This window comes from Uloborus diversus, chromosome 3, assembly GCF_026930045.1.
Source record: "Uloborus diversus isolate 005 chromosome 3, Udiv.v.3.1, whole genome shotgun sequence".
Classification (NCBI taxonomy): Eukaryota; Metazoa; Arthropoda; class Arachnida; order Araneae; family Uloboridae; genus Uloborus; species Uloborus diversus.
In genome coordinates this window covers 37994389-38012341 of record NC_072733.1, presented here as the reverse complement: position 1 = coordinate 38012341, position 17953 = coordinate 37994389, and the positions used below count along the sequence as shown (strand labels likewise).

The window sequence follows — 17953 nt, the reverse complement described above, 5'->3', positions numbered from 1 at the left end:
GTGACCCGGGTAACAATAGCTATATTTTAACAGACTTTAGCAAAAGGAAAAGTCGATTTTTCCTTATGAATCCCGATTTTAACCAATTTCATTCATTTATCTTTTTAGCGCGGGTTTTAAATACATGTATGTATTTAAAACCCGCGTACAACTCTAACCGTACAACGGAAAAAAACACCATAAAGTTAGAAACAATTTAGGCATTGGCGTCAACTAGGGGGGGGGGTTCGGGGGGCAAGTGCCCCCTACTTTTTTTGAGCCATGGACAGAGTTATGCAAAGGATTTTTTAAAATTGTTTGTCAAATGATCTATGCCTTATTTTCAAACGACAATAAAATGTAATTCGCATCCCAGATAGCATGATCACTTGCGACAAGTTTGATTTTTTCTTGATATTATCTTGTTGTGTCAAACTTGACGTGACTGGTTAGCGGCAGACTTTCAGCAAGTTGGGCGGCACCACCGTAAACTACTCTTGCAAACGCTTGTTTGATGGACACTTGCTTCAATCCGGACACCCAGCGCATGCGCGGTAGTACATAGTCTACGGTTCGGCGCCAAACACGGAGAAGCAAACGAAGCACAGGGAGCCATGATGGATTGACGAAGTAAGCTGCACGTTGGAACAGCAGAGAAAAGGTATTAGGCTGTTTAATATTTATTCAAATGCAATTTTCTTTAAATTATAATTCAGAAGAATGCACTGGTGTTTATATTTTTTTACTATCACGATTCGCGTCAAATCATTTCTTTGTAGCGTAGCACATGTTTCAAGCTCAATGTTACGCGTTTAAACTTGATGCTTATGAATAATTTTGAACATATGCATACAGGATGGCTTAAATACAGTTGGTAGCAATCTTTATTTGACAGATTTTATCAAACCGCATTTTTTAATTCGATCGACTGTCGATGCCTTAAAACGCCAAAATAAAACTATCTCAAATTATACCTTAGTGTTTTTTTTTTGGCATATTGAATCCTTTCTTTAAATTAAAAGCAAATTATTTCATGCAAATAAAATGAAAATCATTCCTAAAACAAAAGCAAATCAATAAGTATACTTAATGGGAAACTTTGTTTATCTGCAATTTTTCAAAACTGATAACTTAACATTTGACCATCTGAGAATGTTCTTTTACATTAAAATTAAATGGAATGTGATAATATTACAAAGCAGCAGTTTGAATTTTTTTGTACTATGGTGATATACTACATAGTCTATTCCAGTCAAGAAAAAAATACCTCTGAAAATCAAAGCATATGATAATACAAGCAATTTTCCAAAATTGATTCTCAAATTGTAATGTTTTGTTGTAAGTCGAAAATTATTTTTGGTGTTATTAAATCATAACGTTCTTGTAATTAACATTTGAAATATTAATTGGGAACTTCGAATATTCTGTGCAGTATTTATTTAATTAATATTCAGCTCATTTGTATTTTTAATATTTTTCATAATTAGTCAATTGCATGCAGGGCAAAGTGAAATAATTCATTTCCTTTACTTATTCAATCACTTACCAAATCACCTACGTATTCATTAATTAACTAATTTTTCCTTAATTTAATAATTCACTTTTTCACTTATTTTCTTATGCATTCTCTCTCGATTTAATTCACTCATTTATTTTCTTTGTATCAGTTAATAAATTAATTTATTTATTAGTTTATTGTTTCATTATCTTTTCATTAAGTGAATTATTATTTATTTGATCATTATTTTGTTCGAAAAAATTTCTCACAATCAAATAGAAAATATTTTATTTTTCACTTTGTCCCATTAAAAAAAAAAAAAAAAAACAACGGGAAAAACTTCTGCTTTTTCTCGAAGGCTAAATTTTACTGCCAATAATAAAAAATAATGTTTTAACACAAGTTTTATTTTATGTGTAATGTTATTTCCTTATATATTGCAATTTAAAACAAATTTCCTATTTGTTCATTTTGAAAAAGCTCATCTTAAACATTTCGCTTTGCCCCGTATTCCCCTACCTATTTATTTTGACTTTTATGTTTTATATTGAAACAGTTCTTGAATCAGGTGTAATTTTTTGTCTGATTAATGCAATACGACAAATTCAAATATTTTTATTAAATATAAAATTGAAAAAAAAAAAAAAAAAACTGGGCATTTAAAATTTTTATTCAGACATTTTTTTTTTTTTGTTGTTGTTGTTTTGACAAACATACCCAGCAGGGCATGTTAAAATTTTTAAGAATTTTGTAGCCCTGACCTATTATTGTATATTTAAATTTGTTAAAATTCTACTTGAACTTTTCTTCTTGTTAAACTTATTTAAGGTACCATAGAGTCTCGAAAATCAGATGTAGTTGGGGCTCATACCTCCTCGGATTACAACGTAGCAAAATATTTCAATTTTCAGATGTTAATGAAAATCATTTCATTCTAACTAAAAACATTAAGCAACTCAAATAGAGCAGAACCCAGAACTTTTAAGACTTTTGTATTTTGAATATTCGGTTTGTTTGCTGAATAGGCAGTGTACTGAATACCAACTGAATATTCAGCGTATCACTAAAGCGTTAGTTTTGCTTCAATCTATATATTAAATAAAATTCATAATTTTGTTAATTCATTGCGAATTGTATTCCTCTTTAGTCTTTTCCTGAGTACCTGGTAAATTTATCCATTTTACCACCCTGGCAGTGCCGACGAGAGGCCATGTCAGCTTAGTCTTAAACTAGCGACCCGTCCTTTGAAGGGGCCCGGCTTGGAATCGCAGTAGACTTTAACAAGCTAAATGGGGGGGATGGGGCCCGGCGATGAAACCGACAAGTGGCTTGCCTTAGCTCACGGCTGCCTTGCACCCTGGATCAATCGTACCTTTTTTTTTGTAAAAACTTCTAGACAGAATAACTACGAATATACTATTTGTTCTTCTCATTGAAGGAAGATTTTATAAAAAATTAAAATGCAGTAAATTAAATGTATGATCTTTTGTGAAATATTGATTATAAGCATTTCAAATGAATGTGTTTTCTTTACCAGTCTTCAATCCCAATTTTCAAAATATTGGTGTATATTTCATTCAGTATAAATTTTGCCCGAAGTAAAATACTGCCATTATTGTTATCAGGGACCCTCTCAGTTTCCTGATAGGAACTTCAAATTTTACCGACTAGTGAAATATGGTTATTCACACTTGGGGGGAGGGGAGGAGACTTGTGAACATGGCATGTTTTACATAACATTAATCTTGAAAAAATCTCAAATAATAGCAGTCCCAGTACTCGATCTCTTGGACAAATATTTGGAACAATGACATTTGTTTCTCAGGTCGAAACTTCTTCCTTTGAGCAGCTGTATTATGTAATTTCACCGTTTTCTTTTACTTGGGAATTTCAAATTGCTTAGTCAAACTTCATTATTGCAAATCGTTATATTGTTCTTTAAAATATGATGCATGTCCTGCATTTTTTAATCATGTTCATATGAGTCCCAGGCCTGTTTATATGTTCTCCCCAGAAAGGGCACATGTAAGCAATTAAAGACATTTTTTAAAAAGTTCATGACACAAAGAAAAGGCTACCTATTTAATCTTTTAGATATTTTGGTGTTGCAAAATTGATAATATTTTTTTGAAAAATAAAGAAATGTAAAATATTGTTCTCATGTGTCCCTTTCCCCCCTACAACCAATGAAAAGGAATATTTGGATATTTAAAAACTTGCAATTTTATCTCCAGATTTGCCAAATCATCAGCTAAAATTTGCTGAATATGGGATTTTGACTAATACCTCCTTTCGGGGCATTCTGATTTTTGTAAATGTATGTACTTTTCTTGTGGCAAAACTTCAAGTAAGATGCAGTGCACATATAATGACATATTTATGTGTTCACTTTTTAATTGTTTTGATTTTGTTCTTGCTTTTGTAATCAAGTATTAATTCTACTTTTTCCTCCTTTTTTCGAAAATATCCTACTTTTCGACACTGAAAATGTTCTATGAGCTCTGTAAATTTTATGCCATCTTTCTAGACATGTTTGTTGCACAGCATGATTTACATTTGCACTGATTATTGTTAATTATTTTGAGAAGCTGTCGTAAAGAAATGGTTTAAAATTTAAAAACATTTATTTGAGATCTCTATACCAAAAAAAAGGAAAAACATAACTTTTGTGTTTAACACGAGGCTTGAAATATACCTGTGCAGAATGATTATTCTGATAATTATTGTAGGATGTTTTACCTTTATCGAAAAAGTTTGCTTGAATAATTTCTTTTTTGCCTGTGGATTGCCAGATGATTTCATATGTTTAATATGTCTTTATTTCGGAATTCAAATTAAATTGAATGTATCCTAGCTTAACTGTAACTTAGTTTAGCTTCTAGCAATAACTTGTTTTTATTATTCAAAATATTAGCTCCATTAATAATATTTGTCTCCAATTTTAAAACTGGTTATATTTCCATAAAATAATTTTAGTCGACAATTTCAAAATAGTATTCTTGTTTGTTGACTTTACTTTGAGCTCTGGTTAAATGTATTAGCAAATATAGCATGTCCTGTTGTTTATTCTTATGTTTTTTTTATTATAGCTGCTTGTCAAAGGATGTATAAGAATATATGGCAGTTGGCATCAAGAAATAATGTGAGTTTTTGAGTACAACATTTTTATTTTTATTAATAAACTTCATAAATAGGATTTTTTAAAGCTGGGTTGTCAGGTTGTTTACCATATCTTAGTAACCGCAACCTATCATATTTCCCAAGTTTTATTGAATGGCTTTATATAAAGTATTCAGCAGCAGAATAATTACTTCCCCTCTTATTTGCTTTCAAGGTAAATATTCATTTTCAATTTACATTTAGGGGTCAAATAGGTGTGCATAGATAATACTTAAATGTATTTAATGTTTGGTAAAAATGATTGTTTTTTTTTAAATAAGTGCATTAATTATAAATAATTTTAAGTTAATTGGACAGACTAGATAGTAAATAATTGAAAATAACATTAAAAAAAGAATATCATGCACTTGTATATGAGGTTAGCTCTTTTTGAAAATCTTGTATATACATCGCATTTAGCATGTAAGCTAAATTAATGCATTTCGGCTATATCAAATATATATGCTAGCTTCAATTTTGAAAGAAAAGGGAGGAAAACACAAAAATTTTTGAGTATGCACTGAAAATCATATTTTAAACTTGTCATTTCATTTTACTTCCTATCAAGTTTAGACCAACCAATTAACCATTTAAAATTTCAGCATGATTTATGACAGCTATTGCAAGTTTTTAATTTGTATGTTTTTTCAGTAAGCTTTTGTTCGCAAGCAAATTTGAACGATTGGAGTTTTTTAGTTTAAACCGGCATTGTATTTCCGTCATGTTTACAAACCTAAGCTTGTTTGGAAGTAATAAATCCTACAATTTGTGTGGGAAATGCTACAAGTAGGTGTTGACAAGTCAGGATTTTTGCTTTGAGGAAAACTCACCAAATTAATTTTTTTTACTATTTATGGGGAATGTGAAGGCTGGATTATGCTATTAAACTATCATTTCTAAATTTTACTTAAAACAAAGTATGTCTTCTTTCAATCAAAGATTTTCAACAAACGTGAAATATTCAGTATTAGTGGTACCCGCACGGCTTTACCCGTAATAGAAAAATTAAAAGATCTTTTGGTTCGCCTGTATATTTACAAATGATATATGGTGAATTTTCTCGCCAGTTGACTTGTGCCCATGTTACGGTTCCACGTTATGATAATTTCGTAATTTACCCGTTCATCTTACTAAAATTTTGTTCTAAAAATTGGAATAGAAAAAGAACCACATCGAATTTTCGAAAAATCGCTTCGAGGTGCACATCCCCATACTACAAACTAACTTTACCAAATTTCATGAAAATCGGCCGAACGGTCTATGTGCTATGCCCGTCACAGAGATCCTGACAGACAGAGGAACTTTCAGCTTTATTATTAGTAATTTTTTTTTAAGTTTGCTGATACAGTGAAACCTGTTAAGTTGACCACCTGCGGTGCACTACTTTAATGGTCAACTTACAGAGTTTGATTTATATGAAAAGGGCTAATTCCGTGCCTGAAAAAAGCAGTCAACTTAAGACAGGTGGTAAACTTACAAGGGTGGTCAACTTCACAGGTTCTACTATACCTACTTTTAGTTACTCTCTTAAGTGTTTTGTTAGGTGCTTGTTTAGGTTCTTTCATACATAATTTTCATCATGTTCACCAACAATTCCATCAATGTTAAACTTAATTTTTATTATTATTTTCATTCTTTAGCAGAATTAAATTTTGAACTTCCATATGAGGCAGTGAGATTGCAAAACCGTAGCTCTGCAAAAAAAGTTATTTTGCTCTGCATTTCACAGTTGAGCGTTCAAAAGCATGAGGCATGACATAGTGCTTAAAACTGTCTTATTAAGTAAAAAATAATTATTTTTATGCAGTGTTTAAAATGATTATTATAGCTCAAAAATAATTTTAGATAAGTGTTTTTGAGATTTAAACTTAGTTTTTTGTTGAATTTTATGCAAAGTCCGAGCTGCTCCTCAAATTCACCACAGATCAGCGTTGAGTTTTGGACTGTCTAAAACTGGTTTCGGACAGAACAGGCGGTTTTTACCGTCCAAAAATACACTAATCTGTCAAAGTATGCTAAAGCTAAAAGTGTTATCAAATCAACTCATATTTACTGCAATATTAATCATGCATAAATAACAATAAGTCTTTTAAAACGTGTTTCAAAAGTGAAAATGTCTCCAAAAGCAATAAAACTTACTAGCAAAGATTCTTCTTCATTTTTAATAGAAGTAAAAAACAGAAATTGTGTGGTAACAAAAGCTCTCCATTGAAAATATATTTCTCTTTAAGTTAATATTAGCAATTGGTGGTTTTCAAGTAGCACCTTTAATGGGAGTAGGGTTCATAACTGGGGAACTATAGTTTATGCCTGTCTTTAAGACTACTGTTAGCAGAATTCTTTAATGAAAGTAAAACTTATAATTTTTCTACAATGCTTTTTTTTTAATTTTAGGACACAAAGACATGAAGAAAAGTGTGAAGAATCAATGTATTATAATATTCTGTAAATACTGTTGGACAATTTGTTTGTAATTATTGTTAATAAACAGTCTGTATTGATTTATTATAACTGTCTTTTAAAATTTATTTTGTGTTTGCTGAGAATAGGGTTACCACAATACTGAAAAGTCTCCTTAGAGTAAAAGTTTATTTAATTGATGCTTGTGCCATATATTTATATCATAGAAAAAAAAACGTACAAAGAATAATTTACTAGTAATTTATTCTCCATATAATTTAGTTTGAATTGTACGTTTTAACAAGTATATTTTATTAAAATAATAACAAAAATTAACATTTCTGGAGAAGTCCACTGTATCAATTCAATGTTATTCGGTACAACTGGTACAATTTGATCTATACTTTACTTCCTGTGCTCAAATTTGTTAGAAGGTCGCTATGAGACCATGAACTAAATGCCAGTTCAATATCCAAAAACAAATTAATTTATTTAATATAATGTTACGTTGAATTTGGGATTTGTTTTGTGTTCATCTGCTTGATAATCAACTGTTCTTTATAAAATTAGATGAATGTATAATCACACATTAGCAAACTTTTTACGCCTGAATCAGATCCTACATAGTAAATAATAAAGTAAAAAAAAAGTCTTCAAATTTACTTGCAAATTGGGCTTAAATTTACTTTTACCTGTATATAATTAACATTGTATTTACAGCATTCAATGAATGCATGAGAATTTTTGTTAAAGAAAAATGAAATGCCCTATTCAAATTTTAATTGGTAAATAAAGCTAGTACAGTGAAACCTGTATAAGTTGACCACCTGTGGTGCATTACTTTAGTTGTCAACTTAAACAAGTGTCAATTTACAAAGGTAGGTTTATATGATAAGGACCAATTCTGTGCCTGAAAAAAGCGGTCAATTTACACAGGTGGCCAACTTCACAGGTTTTACTGTATTACATTGTGTAAATTGGGATATAAAATTTTGAAAAGGTTTTAATCCTTTAATAAAAAACAAGTGAGAATTTGTTTAGAGAAAAACATTTATAAAATTAGCAGTTGTTTAGCTTTGTGTTATAATTTCTGCAAATTTTCTGAAAACAAAAGTTTTGTATCAAATTTTTGTGAATCAGATCAAAGGTACTGTTAACTTATTGCAAACTATTACAAACTTCTCTTGGATGCATTACATAAATATTCATTGTTTAATTTAATTATATTTTTATAGTGTAAAATATTTTTCTACAGTTATTGCTAAAACTAAAATTAATTGTTTGCTAGAAATACTACTAATTTTGAGACCTGATTTTTTTCAAAGGAGTGTAGTATTATAAATTCAAATTTTTAATGCAATAAAGTTTGTTCGATTAAAAATATTTCTGCAATGAATACAATAAAAGTATGTTCTAGTTTGCAGTGGGCTCACAATACTTTTTGTTAAAAAAAAATGGCTACTTATTCACTAATTTGTGGAAAATTTGGTACAACAAACTTTTCTATTAGTTTGCAGAAAATTTTCAGAATTTGATGCACCTAAGCATATTTGCAATGAACCTGCAACAGTTTGATATGACTTACAGGACAAACTTGCTGCAAGTTCAGTTCGTGGGGACTACAAGGCTTGCATCAGACTTGCAAACTTGTCGCATCCATTATGATGCAAGTTTGCTGCAAGCAAAAAAATGCTGTGCAAATTTGATATGAACTGGTAGCAAATTTGATATGACAAAGCTCAGTTTGAAGCAAACTTGTCACAGCGAAGCTTCAGTTGCTTTGAACTTGCAGCAAGTTTGATACCACAAAAATGACTTTCCTACTGGTTTGCAACGAACTTGCAGCAAACTTGATAAGACTTGCAGGACAAACTTGCTGCAAGTTCACTTCGTGGGGAAAGCAAGGCTTGCATAAGCTTGCATCTCGTTTATATCTGACTTGCAGACTTGTCTCATCCAATTTGATGCAAGTTTGCAGAATTGCAAAGCAAATTTGTTGCAAGTTTGCTGCAAGCAAAAAATGCTATCTGGGATATTACCAATACAATTGTTAGTAAATTATGTGCAAAAGATGCCTCCTTGTATTCAACCACCAATTAGTAATTTCAACCTACAGTTTTTAAACTGCACCACAGCAGCGCAATCTGAAGCCCAAGACCCGTGTACCTGATCGCCTGATATCAAGGTAATGATGAACCTCTCCCTCCCCACAATATTTATAGGCATGTAATCATAGTTATAGTGGCGTAACCAGAAAGGGGGCTCACAGCCCCCCCCCCCGAAAAAAAAATGTTGAGTTGAATGTTTTTCAAAACTATTCTTTATTATTGATAAGAAGAAAGAACAGTTTTTGGAAAACAAAGTGATTTTTAGAAATTAATAGAAATGTTAGGAGGAAATCTTACTTTCTTTGAAAAATAAATATTTGAATAAATAATATTCAAAAGCAGCAGCCGTAGTTTTGCAAGATTTGCAGGAGTCACAATTTTTATACTCACCTGCAATTCTGTCTGAGCTATGGCCATGTTTGTGGTACTGCTGGTATACCTTTTTTGATAATGCAGGAAGTTGGCCAAGCTATTCTATTGTAACTGCCTAAGTTTAGTCTGAAGGTTCCGGAGATACGACTGGGGGGCTTTAAACGGGAAGATTTTTGAATTCTTTAGGACGCTTTAAGAATAATTTCAGGAAGGCTACTGAATCTTACCGGAAAACATTCATGTTATTTGTAAGATATGTTACTGACAGACATTGGTCGCATTAGCTGCCCATTAATTCCCAGGAACGTTTCTGAATCGTTTTTATAGTGGATAGGCGAAACCCTCAGAGAGAACACGTTCCTAATGATTCTAACAAAACCGAGGTTTGGTAAAAAGCTTTCTATAGGGATAGGTCTTGTGAATGGCACGATCAGGGGCGTAGCTAAGGGGGGGGGTTTGGGGACAAAACCCCCCCGAAAAGTTAGTCTCAAAAAAAAAAAAAGAGAAAAAGAAGAGAGAAGAGAAAGAAAAAAAAAGGAAGAAAAGGAAAAAATTCCAAGCGATTATACATATATATATATATATATATATATATATATATATATATATATATATATATATATATATATATATATATATATATATATATATATATATATTATATATATATATATTGTTACAAATCCTGTAAATAGTAATTATTGTAGTAACGTAACCTGTAAATAGTTTCCCGTAATGAATATACAACCCCTTTTTCATATGGCTAAAATATACGACCCCTATTCCCTTTTTGTTCATTGATAAAATTTGATAACGGTCAACGCATTTCGAGAAGCGTGTGGAATATTTGAGAAAATTCTTTTCGGTGTATTTAAGCCGTTAGCGATGGATAAACAGTTAGTTTGGATTGATATTTCGAGCTGAGGGCATTTTGCTCTGTTTATAGCGAGGCATTTCGCTGTGTTGTTTTCGTATTTGGAAGTAAATACGTGTGTAAACGTTGAGTTTACGGTGTTGTGTGATAATTGCTTAATTGCTGATGAATAACTTAGCAGTTGTTGACGATCTTTCCTGTACATAGTGTAAATAAATTTCCTGTGTTTTTATCAAGAACTGTGTCTTCATTTCAAGAAAGTGGAAGTCGCACCGAATCCGTTACAATTCGGCGCCCAACGTGGGGCTACTTCAGGACTTTCTTGCAGTAAGTGTGACTTTGGACATTTTTTTCATAAAGACTTTTTAAATTTGGACTTTATTTTTATGGTGATTACTCGCGCAATGGATGAACAATTAAAACAACTGCTTGATGCAATCAACTCTGTGAATAGTGATATGGCGGCTAATCAAAACCAATTGAAAAGTGATTTAACGGTGCTGAAAAATGACCTAGTTTCTAACCAAGAGGAAATTAAAAACGATCTTACTTCGGTAAAGACCCTGATGGAAAATAAATTTAATGAGATAGAGCATCGAGTTGATGCTATTGAAGGAAAGTTTGAGGCAGTTGAAGGCCGATTCATCGCAGTGGAAAATAAAATCGAAGAGAAATTTGAAGAAAAATTAAGTTCCGTTGAAGGCCGATGCAATGCTGTAGAAAATAAACTGGAAGAAGAAGATAGAAAATTTCATCAACTTAAAGAAGAAATAATTAAAGACATGGAAAGGAGATTGGCGACCGCGAAAAACAGTTCTGTACAGTTTTGCGCTCCCACATCTGTTGCTCGACCGTCCATTAAACTGGCCACATTTGATGGGAAAAGTTCGTGGCAGGTGTACAAGACCCAATTCATGATAGTGGCGGAAGCGAACGGATGGGACTCTGCTACCAAGGCCTGCCATCTTGCAGCATCCCTGAGAGGTGACGCAGCGGACATTCTCCAGACCCTTCCGGACAGCCAGCGCCTGGATTTCGCCGCCCTCACAGCTGCGTTGGAGCTTCGCTTCGGTGAGAAGTGCCAGAAAGATTTCAGCCGACTCCAGTTGAAGTCCCGTTTCCAGAAAACTGGGGAAACCCTGCAAGAGCTTGCGGCGGACATCGAGAGACTGTCTCATCTTGCTTTTTACGACTGCCCTGCGGATGTTCGAGACAACCTGGCACTCAACTACTACATCGACGGGGTTCGAGATCCGGAAATCCAGAAAGCTCTACGGATGGCGGATGTCAAAGACCTGAATTCTGCCGTTGTGTATGCGATGAGATACGAGGCCGCCCAAGAAGCAACCCGTGTGGATCGCCATCTAATCCGGACTCAGGAAGCTGATGAGTCTGATTCCAGGTCGTCCCACCTCGCTGAACTTGAGAGACAACTCGGTGACTTGACAAGACATTTGAGCAGCATAACAGCCCAAAAGAAACAAGAGCAGAAGTGCTGGAAATGCGGTAGTGAAGGACACCTGCGAAGGAGTTGTCCGGCTCGCCAAGCTACGCGAGGGAAGGAAATCACCACCACCAGAGCTCTGCAGATTTCCTCTTCTAGTAGTGGCAGTGATGGACTTTTCATTTACGCACATGTAAATGGGAACCCCTGCAGACTGATTGTTGACACTGGAGCCAATGTGACAATCATTAGGACAGATGTGGCTCGTGAATTTGGATTGAAACTGCTGTGGACATCGCCACGCGTAAGTCTCCAGACTGTGACAGGTGACAAAATTGAGATTGACGGTAAAGTGGACTTGGAAATAGTGTTTGGGAATGCCACCTACCATCATACGGCATTCGTCGCTAATATCACGGACCCCTTCATTCTCGGATTGGACTTTTTGAAGAAATATGACTTCACTCTCGACTTCAAGACTAATGAGCTGCACTCGACGAGAGAAGACATAGCCGTTTTCCCTGCAGAAAGTGATGTAAAATCCGCTCATCAAATAATAGCTCAAACAGATTTATCGATTCCCTCAAGGTCAGAATCATTAATACCTGGCTCCCTTGAAGAAAGCAATAGTTTTCGATTTGGACTCATTGAATACCCTAACCTAAGCAATAACCTAAAAGGAGTGCTGGTAGCATCTACGCTTGTGGACCTTTCTAAGGATGTAATTCCTGTGAGAGTCGCCAACGTGAGTGAAAGGCCAAGGAATATCCGGAAAGGTGAAGTGTTAGCAACTTGTACTCCAGTAAACTGCATCATTAGAAGAATCAATTCCCCCGAGACTGTGTCTTCTGAGTCCTTGACATCGAAGTTAATTGGGAGTGCACCATTAACGAAAGACCAGAGAACTGCTGCGGAACAATTGGTGGATGACTTCAAGCATCTGTTTTCATCTACATCGGAGGATGTTGGCCGTACGAATTTAACGCAGCATAGGATCTACACTGGAGAACACCCCCCTATTAAACAGCATCCAAGACGACTACCGTTCGCCAAGAAGGAAGAGGTTGAGACCCTCCTGAAAGAGATGAAGGATAATGATGTAATCGAACCCTCATCCAGTCCTTGGGCTTCTCCCATCGTCTTAGTCCGAAAGAAAGATGGCTCCACCAGATTTTGTGTCGATTACCGACGGCTGAATGAAATCACCAAGAAAGACAGTTACCCTCTTCCACGGATAGACGACACCTTGGACACTCTTTCCGGACACAAGTGGTTTTCGACCCTGGACTTGAAGAGCGGCTACTAGGAGGTTGAGATACACCCTGAGGACCGAGAGAAGACAGCGTTTACAACTGGACAAGGCTTATGGCAGTTTAAAGTGATGCCCTTCGGCCTCTGCAATGCACCAGCTACGTTCGAGCGTCTTATGGAGACAGTGTTAAGAGGACTCTCTTACGAATCCTGTCTGGTCTACTTAGAGGATATCATCATCGTGGGACGCAGCTTCGAAGAACATCTGGCAAATCTTAGGAAGGTGCTGCAAAAGCTTAAGGAAGCCAATCTGAAGTTAAGCCCGTCCAAATGTAATTTGTTCCGCCGGGAAGTGAACTACCTTGGTCACATCATCTCTTCTGAGGGTGTACAAACCGATCCAGAGAAGGTATCTGCGGTCAGGAGTTGGAGTCGTCCCGAAAACATCCATCAGTTGCGAAGTTTCCTGGGGCTCTGCACGTACTACAGGAAGTTTGTGAAGGGTTTTTCCAACATTGCACGACCTTTGCATAAGCTGACGGAGAGCAAGCAAAAGTTTGAATGGTCCAAAGAATGCGAAGATGCATTTCTACGACTGAAGGAGGCTTTAACATCAACGCCTATCCTCGCCTATCCTCAGCCTGAAAAATCCTTCATCCTGGACACTGATGCGAGCAACGAGGGAATTGGAGCTGTTTTATCCCAAGAAATTGACGGAAATGAACATGTCATCGCTTACTGGAGTAAATGCTTATCAAAGTCGGAGCGAAATTACTGCGTCACCAGAAAGGAGTTACTGGCCATAGTGAAAGCTGTAGAACACTTCCATCATTACCTCTACGGCCGAAAATTTCTGCTTCGGACAGATCATGCCTCATTAACTTGGCTTTTGAACTTCAAAAATCCGGAAGGCCAGATAGCCAGATGGATACAGCGGCTCCAGGAATATGACATGGAGATCAAGCATCGAAAAGGGTTATCTCACGGTAATGCTGACGCTTTATCAAGAAGACCCTGTCCTGAGAACTGCCACTATTGTTCCCGAATTGAGAAACAGTATGGAACGACTAGCCCTACCGCCTATCAGGTGACAGTGACTCCAACATCATCAGAACCTGATCCATGGAGTGATGACCAAGTTCGAAAAGATCAACTTGAAGACCCCGACATAAAACCAATTTTAGAGTTCATGGAAAGTGACAGTCGACGCCCTAGCTGGGAGGACGTTTCCATCTTCAGTCCTGCAACAAAAAGATACTGGGCTTTATGGAACTCACTCCATTTACGGAACGGCGTGCTACACCGGAAATGGGAATCTGACGACGGCAAAACATCTAGGTGGCAGTTACTACTTCCCCGATCAAGGATTTCAGATGTTCTGAAAGAAATACATAGTAGTGCGACTGGAGGACATTTTGGTGTCTTGAAAACTCTCAATAAAGTTCGGGAGCGCTTCTTCTGGAGCAAGGCGAAGGATGACGTGGAGAAGTGGTGCCATTCTTGTGACGCCTGTGCTGCTCGTAAAGGACCGAAGAAGAGAAGCAGAGGGAAGCTACATCTGTACAACGTTGGAGCTCCTTTCGAACGAATTGGGATCGACATCCTGGGTCCTCTTCCAAGAACTGCTGATGGGAACAAATACATTCTTGTTTCCATCGACTACTTCACCAAATGGCCGGAAGCATATCCCATTCCAGATCAAGAGGCTACCACCGTAGCAGAGACTCTAGTCCAACATTGGATCTCGAGATACGGAACACCTTTGCAGATTCATTCCGATCAAGGGAGGAATTTCATCTCTGCTGTGTTTAAGGGCCTATGTCAAATTCTCGGAATTGAGAAAACTAGGACAACACCACTACACCCACAATCGGACGGCATGGTGGAGAGATTTAACCGCACAATCCTGAACAATCTCTCACTTATGGTATCCAGAAATCAACAGGATTGGGACAAGAAGCTACCTTTGTTCCTGCTGGCCTACCGCAGTGCTGTCCACGAGACTACCGGATATGCCCCATCTCAGATGCTCTTCGGACGAGAGCTTCGGCTACCTTGTGATCTCGTCTTCGGTCGTCCTCCGGATGCGCCTGCATCGCCTGAGGAGTACATCCAGGATCTCCAGGCCCGGTTGGAAGACGTTCATAACTTCGCACGAGAGCGAATCAACATCGCGGCAGAGAAGATGAAGACCCGATACGACACAAGGTCTACTGGACATGAGTTCAACGAAGGCGACAAGGTTTGGTTATGGAATCCCATCCGACGGAAAGGTCTGTCACCCAAATTGCAGTCGCATTGGGATGGACCCTACAAAGTCCTCAACCGACTAAATGACGTCGTAGTGAGGATCCAAAAATCACCTAATGCAAAACCTAGGGTTGTACATTATGATCGGTTAGCCCCATACTATGGCCATAGTTCATGAGCATTACGTAAACAACCATGGTTGATAACATAAAAGTTGTAGATAATTTTTGCTTTTAATGTTTAGTAATATTTCTTGTTATTATTGTGTTTTCTGTATCTGTTAGTTATTAATTAATGTGTATATTGGTAAACTTGTGATAGAAGTTTGGCACCCTTTCTGGGGATTGTACTGCCCGGGACGTGCAGTCCTTAGGAAGGGGGCAATGTTACAAATCCTGTAAATAGTAATTATTGTAGTAACGTAACCTGTAAATAGTTTCCCGTAATGAATATACAACCCCTTTTTCATATGGCTAAAATATACGACCCCTATTCCCTTTTTGTTCATTGATAAAATTTGATAACGGTCAACGCATTTCGAGAAGCGTGTGGAATATTTGAGAAAATTCTTTTCGGTGTATTTAAGCCGTTAGCGATGGATAAACAGTTAGTTTGGATTGATATTTCGAGCTGAGGGCATTTTGCTCTGTTTATAGCGAGGCATTTCGCTGTGTTGTTTTCGTATTTGGAAGTAAATACGTGTGTAAACGTTGAGTTTACGGTGTTGTGTGATAATTGCTTAATTGCTGATGAATAACTTAGCAGTTGTTGACGATCTTTCCTGTACATAGTGTAAATAAATTTCCTGTGTTTTATCAAGAACTGTGTCTTCATTTCAAGAAAGTGGAAGTCGCACCGAATCCGTTACATATATATATATATATATATATATATATATATATATATATATATATATATATATATATATATATATATATATATATATATATATATATATATATATATATATATATATATATATATATAAATAAAAGAAGTAACCCCCCCCCCCCCGAAACGGGGGCGAAGATGGGCACGATGGGCGAAGTAAAGATCATTGATTTGCCGGCTCTCAGGAGTGATCAATTAGAACCAGGTGAGCTTCCTGCAGCTTGTGCATGTTAAGTTTGATGACGATGCTATTGAACCTGGTGACCAAGTTCATGAAACCCCGTTCGGATAACTCCGATCTCTCTTGAGAATGATGTTTTGAGAGGAAGTGGCAAAATAATACGTAAAATGCTTCCACTTATTTTGTATTGGGGTATCACTGTACACAAACTGCAAGGCTGCACTTTGGATAAGGCTGTAATTGTTGTTGGAAACCGTATTTTTGCAAAGTGTTAAGTTTACTTTGCATTAAGTAGGGTAAGAACAATGGAGGGTGTATTTATTAGTGATATGGACGCGCCGAAACGTTTATGCACCCTCATGCTTCAGTGTCTTTGATGGAGTTGGAAAGGCTGAGAAGTTAGGACTCTGCTCGTTAATAAATAAATACCCAGTTATAATAATACTCGTCTATTTTTGTAATGTAAATTCATCTGTTAATATATAGTAGGGGAAGCTGCTGTACCCACGGACGGTTGTACCTACGGACGTTGGTCGGGAAATTCCGGGTATCGTCGAGCGAGATCCTATTTGGGGTTCAACGTGTGTGTCACAGCCCTCTCCAGTACCCCAGGAAGTTACAACGCCATCAAACGAACATTTAAGAGTCTATCACAATTTTTCGGTTTTAGTAGGATCTAAGTTAAAAAAAATAAAAAAATTTTGAAAAAAAAAAAATAGAACCGACTTCAAAATTGCTCTAAAAAGTGAAAAATAATTTTATTCTTTAAACACCATCGATAATACTTTTAAACATAATTTTTGAAGTTGGCGCAAAAACGATCGATAAAATCATTCACAGCCATAACTCAACTACAAGTATAAATTTAACCACGTCTAGTTTCTTCACTACCACATGCATTACGCATTGATGACAGCATATTTGAGTAACGATATAAATGTTCCGTTCCTAAGTTTGGATGATTTTTTGATAAAAATATGAACGAAGCATGGTTACAATGGATTTTACTTTTTGTTTTTGCGCCAACTTCAAAAATTATGTTTAAAAGTATTATCGATGGTGTTTAAAGAATAAAATTATTTTTCACTTTTTAGAGCAATTTTGAAGTCGTTCTATTTTTTTTTTTTTTCAAAATTTTTTTATTTTATTCTTTTTAGTGTAAATGTAGATATTTCAGTAAAAGTAAGAAGTTACCTAGTAAGAAGTGCGGCTCTATATCACTGTATTGCTTTAGAAAAGCCTTTATTCAAAATTATCATTACAATTACTATTAATGTTACAGTTATATGGCACCAAACTTTTATAACAATGAGTTTCATATTGTCGCGTAGATGAAGATAGCGAAGACAATGTGAAAGCCAAATGAAACGAATACTCGTTAGTCTCAACTCGAGATCTTTATTCAGAACCACGAATGAACGTTACATCTCCTTATATACAACTTGAAAAAGTGCTGGAACTTTCCAGACTTGAAAAGATACAGAAATTAATAGAACATTCGAGAAAATACGGGAAACAGTAGAAACGAAATTTTAGTAAAATTCAC

At 35.7% G+C, this 17953-nt stretch overlaps 1 long non-coding RNA gene across 1 annotated transcript; it reads left to right on the top strand.

The window, feature by feature from the left end:
* Window positions 1–565: 565 nt before the first annotated feature.
* On the top strand, window positions 566–7121 carry LOC129218328 (uncharacterized). The gene is made up of 3 exons (XR_008580315.1): window positions 566–640; window positions 4567–4619; window positions 7031–7121. It is a non-coding gene; the product is annotated as an uncharacterized LOC129218328 (long non-coding RNA).
* Window positions 7122–17953: the final 10832 nt, after the last annotated feature.